Genomic DNA, 5,750 nt, shown 5'->3' with positions numbered 1-5,750 from the left:
GCAATGTCCCTTTGCCATGTAGGGTAACATTTTCACAGATTCTGAGAATTAGGACATGTGCATCTTTGAGGGGCCATTATTTTGCCCACCACAGTGCCCCAGTTTCCTTTCAGGCACTGAACTAAAGCTCTTTCAAATCCAAAATGCCACAATTTGAGGGAAGCCATGTTTCATCAGAACTAGAAGTCACGTTTCCTTTCTATAACAACTCACGAACAAGCCTGCTAAAAGTGAAAGCAAAAACCTCTTGTTTGGAGAGGGTGCTCATTTCATCTGGGACCAGTGATGGAGAGGAAGTTATGGTGGCAGCTGTATGACCCTTAGGCAGTCTCAAGGATGGAGCGGGGAGCATGCTGACCCCAACACTAGGTGTTGAGGCTGCCCTGTGTTACATGGATGCTTGTGACCCTCCTGAATGTAATAAAACAGTATCGCTTCTGTGAGAGTCACACTTTACTATCAAGCAAGCAAGTCAAGGTGAAGGATTGTTTAAGGGTATAGCTTCAAGGAAAATAGGTGCCAAGCTTCCCCAGATATACATTCCCCAAATGTATCTCAGGTGTGGTGATACAGTATCACGTCATTTCCTGAAACACGAGGCCATCACAGGCTTTGCTGTGCCCCAGGCGGCATGGACACACATACCAGGAAGAATGGGAATCCTACTTGGTCAAACCATGGTTGGTGGCTTTGCAACTCTGTTCTTAGATATTCTAAGAATTCCAGTTCTGCTGGGAAGAACTGGTATTTCCTACTACTATTTTTTTGTCTTTGTAAACTGAGAGAGAATCAGACTGGTGGGAGTGGCAACAACAGGAACTCCAGTACAGCGGCTGGCAACCAAGGTGGCTGGGAAAGAATCTACTTATTTATCTAGACCTTAAATGGGCTCTCTCCAAAGCAGTGATGGGTCCTGATAAATCAGAGCTATAATCTCTATGGCCTCCCAGTTTGCTTCGGGAGGAACTGGCTAGGATTAGAACCACAGCCTAGAGGTAGGCTGGACATCTGTCTATCCAGGAATTAAAGCCTAGAGTTTGGGCCCCCAAATACCATTTGAATACACATCCCTTGAGACACATTGATTTCCAGAAGGTGCTTTGGAGAGTTCAGCAATTACAAAAGCTCTTATTTTGCAGATCATTAGAAAGAGTGTAGAGTTTAGAGACAGAAGATCCTGCCTTGAGTCTTTTAATAAGATTACTGTGTGACCCTAAGCAAGTCATTTAACTTTTCAGGTTCTTTATCTCTGAAGTGGGGATTAGTAATACCTACATCACACCACCATTATAAGGTTCAAATAAAACAAAAAAAGTACAAGAGCTTTGCAAGAGGTAAACATCTTATAAATATTACTTGCTAATGTTATTATGCGTCACAGTTCCTTGAACAAGGGTAAATTGAGGGTGCTCATTAATTTTGGTTAGCTGTCACAGTTTGTAATTGTACATTCATGCCATCGTTGGATTAATGGTTACCTCCTGCCTCCTCCCTCCGACATCCTGCGAGTTCCCTGAGAGCTGGGACAGACTCTCTTTTGATCACTTTTGAATCTCTTTTGTCTTCATGGTCTTTTGCTCATGTCATGTGCTTAGTGGCACTCAAATATTCAAGAAAGAGTTGAGAGAGGTAAGAAAACTGAGAGAGAGGACAATGGAACACAAAAAGAAAGGAAGGGAGGGTAAGTGAGATTTTTGGAAAGGAGGGCAGTGCAGTGCAAATGCTATTTCATAAATTGTAGCCTAATGCAATGCTCCCCAGAAGAGATTAAAATAATAATAATGAAAATAATAGCTAACAATAATTACATAGTAACTATTGTGTACCATGTATTGTTAATTTTCATAGTTAATTTTTAAAACAGTTGCATGAGGTGGTACTTTTATTGTCTGCATTTTACAGATGAGCAAACTGAGGTACAGCATGGTTAAGTAACTTGCCCAAAATAACACAGTAAGTGACCGAAACAGATGAAAGTCACACCATTTAACTCAGAGCCTGTATCAGGCTATTCTATGCCAAATTTCATTCTAGTTTTTACTTCAGAAAATACTAGGGAAAACCTGCCATGAAGGAAAATAAACGAAGGCACACTATGTTTCAGGAAAGTAAAAGGAGGCCTATGAATTCCCCTCCTAAAAAGTGCTCTTACAAAAGGAAACGGGGAAGTGCAGTAGGTCAATGGATGGAAGATACTGTAATATGCTACTGGGCTGCTTTCATACAAATTCTATAAATAAATTATTTTGCAAATATTCAATTAAAAACAGCAGGTGTTATTTAAAGACATGGCCAGGTAAAATGATGAATGGCATTCCATTTCTCTCAGGCATGCGAGTTTTAGCTGAATAAACATAAAAGAAATCAATCTACACGGTGCAAATGTGGGGGGAAAAACCCAAGATCTATGTCAGCAATAATAAAAGGCACCTTCTGTTCTCTAACAGTCAGCTCATTGTAAATGGGTACCCAGGCCAGAGAGAGAAGTGCATGATGGGAAAGCCAAGAACCTCTTCCAGTTAGTTCTAAGCTGTCAACATTCAATTAAGGGCACATCTCTGGAAAAACCGTCCGTAAAAAGATAGCAGGATAAACTGAGTAGAGAAACCCTAACAAAGACCCTCTTTGCTTTTGTCCTTCTGTATGTGGTTAGCAGCAATTCCAGATGTCGGCATGATTTTCAAATATTAATCATCCTTCAAAAATTTCATCCTTCAAAAATGTTGTAATGTCATAGACCATACCTGCATGGAAAATTGTCAGCACACACTTCATAAGTAAAAGGTGACCGAGAGATATTTGGCGAAAAATCAGGGATCACTCCAAAGTAATTGCTTAGATCCACAACCTTAGCAATATTAGTTTAAGATATGCAGCAAAACAAAGAATTGGAGATTATTAGAATCCTGAAGGTCATCTAGTCTAGATGTAAAATACTTGTGATTCATGGGCCAGATCTAGTCCAGAGACAGATTTGTTTGACTTGTTTTTTTAAAAATTTGAATTACTAGCTAACATTTAAAAACTGCAAAGCTCTAGAAGTTGAAAAATCTGGCTTTCTCTTGAAAACATAACAGATCTGCAACATTAGGTTCGTATTCTTTAATGAAAACAAACTGCTAGATCGAGAAGGATTGACCCTTTCCAGACTGGGAAGTTTTCTAGATACACTGTTCCTTCCAGCCCCCATTATCTTGCCCTCCTTCTACTTCATTCATTTATACTGCCAGCCTAGTCTCTGTGGTCTAATCTCTCCATTTTACAAACAAAACTTAGAGAGTCTGTGTGGTTTGATCCAGATCACAGAAACAGGTACTGTGTTAGGATTGACTCTAGGACCCAAGATTTCTGGAGTTGGAGCTGAGTGTTAACATCTGTTTCATGGGCTCTTTGGAATCTAACAAAGATCTGTAAATACCCAGAGCATTCAATCTGCTGTTCCCTATGGCTCTTATTACTTCTTACCTATATTAGAGTTATTTCTATATACCAACTGGTCCTTTGTTCATTTACTCACTTAGTAGTTGTTGAATATTGACAAAATTGTATCCAGATCATAGATACAATTTTGCACTCTGGTGTAGAAGACAGACAGTCTTAGCTCCTTGACTATCCTGCAAGGCAGTTTCCGATCTGATTCACTTTTGAGCTAATACCCAACTGACAGTATAAACATGTAAGTCTCCACTAAAATACAAAATAAATAAAGGAATTTGTTCTTTGTTTTTCTCAATAAACCTAAGAAGGAAGCATGGCAGAGATTATTTCCACTAGCCAGCAAGCAAATCATGACACCGAGATTAAGTGACTTGGTCATAGCTTGTAAGTGGCAGAGAGAGAGAATTGTCCAGTCCATCCCTAATTAAAACAAACATCTTTCTCCAAAGAGGTTTTACCAGAAAGTCACAACTAAGCATAGCAGTCCTCTATAAAGAATACTACTTTCTGCTAGTACATTTCACTCTTACTCTGTCCCATGGATTCTAGGTTTACATCAATCTCTGATTGGCTGTGAGATTTTGGATAAACCACTTAGCCTACTGATTCTCGATTTCTTCATTTATAAAATGCTAAGTTGGACAAGATGAAGTCCGGTGTTCTTTATCTCGGTGAAATTCTATAATCTTTAGGGTATAACAAAAAAGCTTTCTCTGTTTACTGAAGTAATGCTATGGATTTATTCATTTCTTGCTGGATTTATGGTCTTAATAATAATCTCTCTAGAGTTTATTGTGTGCTGGCAGCTTAAATAAACTATAGCTTATGTGGCTTCCTAATTGGACCATGACAGATTTTGACAGACACTCAATGCTGATTTATTTTTAATGGAATAATAATGATTCTAATGTGTTGACCCCCACTATATGGGAGCATCATTGGAATAAACATATCAGTATCTCATTATATTGTTTTAACTATCTTGATTATACTCTGACTTAACAATGAAAATGAAAAACCTTAAACTACCAAGTTCTATTTTAATTAGCCAAGTGTACAGAAAGATCACTTCTTTCTTTGCATCTTGGAGCTCTTCAGTGGGTATCTCTGAAATGCTGCCAGTTTGTTACAATAGAGTCTTTATTAAATTGCTCTAGAAGCATTAGAAACCAGGATCCTATTTTACTTTAAGGCTATTTAATATTAATATTTCATGTGGAAATTAGAGAGTTACATAGGCCCCAGAAGTCTGAGAATATTATATTTTATTATGCATAGTGAAATGTTTATAGACAGTAACTAGCTGAAGGTCCTTCAGGTCTTCATTTTAGGAAGGTTTTACCTTCTAGGCAGTATCTTGAAACAAACCCCACATATACATATGCCACGCTAGCATCTTATAGACAGTTTTTCTCTTAGTGCTTCATGGGAAGGGCCTATGCAATCTTTAAAGCCAAGAGCTGATGAAATATGATTTTTTCTCAAGTTGAAAGTCAAGTAGTAGGTGCACGGGCAGCTTCTGTGAAAGACAGAGCTCAAAATCTCCCAAATTAAATACACTTTAAATTAGGTCCAAGTTTTTAGTGCTGCTAACTTTTTCACAGGACGTTTTTTAAACACAACTGTATTAAAATTTTTTCAGTACTATTTTTCATCCATCACCAATCCTTTTGGTTGTCCTCACATTCTGGAGTCGTAATACGATCTTCCTAGTAAACACCCAATTCCTTTGCCATTTGTCACGTTATCTGTGCTCCTTGTTGAAAATTAACTTAGTTTCTCTACTTTTATGAGGTTCTGCATTTTGAAACTGGACCACAAGAACTGCAATCAAAACAAATGTGTCCCTCATACAGACTGAATTTTTCCAGTCCCACCACTACTGCACTGTTTACAACTAGGTAACAACCGTACTAGACTAATTGTATGGCAGAGTTATAATTCACCTTCATCCTTCAGCTCACACTCAACCAGAAACAAAGACTCAAATACTTAGCTGACAGAAGCTGGAGACAGACAAGTTTGCCGAATTTGCTCTTCTGTAAAAATAGACAAGACTGGGCTATAAAGGGGGAGGTGTGATTAGAAATATGACTTAGACTGTAGGAGCAGAGAAACCAGTGTGCTTGAAGTGGGAGTGAGGAAAGAAATGTTCTACCTGTAGAAAGAAAATGGATTGGGAGCTGAGTGATGACCTCTAGGGTCCAGCCTGTTGGCCATCGAATATCCAAATGGCCCATCTTCCTGTGCCTCCCAGGATCCTCATGCCATGTTGTCCCAAACAGAGGGTGGGGAATTAGTGGGAAATAGAA

The sequence above is a fragment of the Camelus bactrianus genome, chromosome 17 (assembly GCF_048773025.1).
Source record: "Camelus bactrianus isolate YW-2024 breed Bactrian camel chromosome 17, ASM4877302v1, whole genome shotgun sequence".
Taxonomy (NCBI): Eukaryota; Metazoa; Chordata; class Mammalia; order Artiodactyla; family Camelidae; genus Camelus; species Camelus bactrianus.
Note: the sequence above shows the minus strand (reverse complement) of the source record.